Raw genomic sequence first — 1,643 nt, 5'->3', positions numbered from 1 at the left:
AGAGGTCGAACAACTTTGAAGGAATTGTTTGCACTACCTCTAAACAAGCGTATTGTAGTGTCTGTAAACTCTGATATGCAACCAATTGGTGAAGAGGCTCAACTGTTGGCTAAATTTCTAGGCATGCTTGCCTGTAATGGAATGAATTACTTATTCATTATGAAACATGGCATAAAGTTCCAACAGAAGTTAAGGCTGATGCTTTAAACTTTATTAAGGTATTAGTATAATTAATTAAATATAAAAAATTAATTATTTTTAATTTGGTTTATTGATTAAAACTTTTCCTTTTGTATTATTGCAGTCAAGATTTGTACTTCAAATATCAACTTCATTTGTGCTGCAGTCATTGGGAAAGAAATGAAAAGATTATAAGCATAATTTGAAGAATAAGTATTTTGATCGAAATACAACTATAGAGGCGACGATGGAATATCTACCCCGTAATGTGATTAGGTGGCAATATGAATAATTAGTTAGATTTTGGTTCTCAAGAAAATGAGAGGTACTAATTTATAACTTTATATTATAAAATGAAATAATGAAAGTGTTTGGCTTTAAGTTGGTAATATTTGTCTTTCTACCATATACGTAATTATTTTTTATGACATGAAAGAGAACAGATTGGGATTGGTAGCAGAAAACAATAGAAATATAGCCACACAAGTGGATCAAAAAGTTTTACAAGAAAGCAAAAAGAAATAGTAAGTTTATGATTTTAAACTTATTCCAATGAATGAACTTTTTATGCCTTTAAAAGGTAAATATGCAAATTAACAGTTATTGTACTGTTTTAATAGTTTTGATAGTTTCAATACATGCTATTAAACTTATCGAAAGTTTTAAACTTAGTTGACATGGATGATATGTATGAAAAAGTTATTTTTTACATCTATTTAGGTAAAATTACAAATTTGTTGTTATTGTTCTATTTAAATAGTTTGGATAGCTTCAATACTTGATATTAAACTTGTTCGATTGATTGAACTAGGTTTCTACGGTTGATATGGGTGAAAAAGTTGTCATTTATGTCTCTTTGGACTATTTTAGCCTTTAAAAGGCAAAAATACAAATTAAACTTTTGGAATGCTTTCAACAGTTTGAATGGCTTCAATCCATGATATTATACTTGTCTAAATAATTGAATTTGGTTGCCATAATTGATATGTGTGAAAGGCCAAAATGCTTTTATTGTTTGCATCTGTTTAAGACTATTGTGTTGTTAAGGGGCCAAAATATAAATACATGATATTAAAATTATTCAAAATTTTTGAACTTGATTGACAGGCTTGATATGCATGAATAAGTTACGGTTGATATGTATCCTATCAAATAACATATATTTTTTTATAAGAGATTGAGATGAGTGGTAAAATTAGACGTATGGAACTTTTTTTCTTAACACAAAAAAAAAAAGGATCTTACATGAATCTTGAAACACAAAAAATTATGGTAATTTGAACATCTATTTCAACAGAAAGTAAATAGTTACTCTTTTAACATATTATCAATTAATTATTAAACTTAATAGTTGTATATGACTGGTTTATAAGAGAAAGCAAAAGAGAAAATGGCTGGTAAGATTAAAGTAGCATCTGATGGTTCTCTTAACATGTAAGAATTGAAAAATCGAATATTCATAG

Source organism: Durio zibethinus, chromosome 14 (assembly GCF_047325235.1).
Source record: "Durio zibethinus cultivar Kanyao isolate XHJ-2024 chromosome 14, ASM4732523v1, whole genome shotgun sequence".
NCBI lineage: Eukaryota > Viridiplantae > Streptophyta > Magnoliopsida > Malvales > Malvaceae > Durio > Durio zibethinus.
This window is presented reverse-complemented; position numbering follows the sequence as displayed.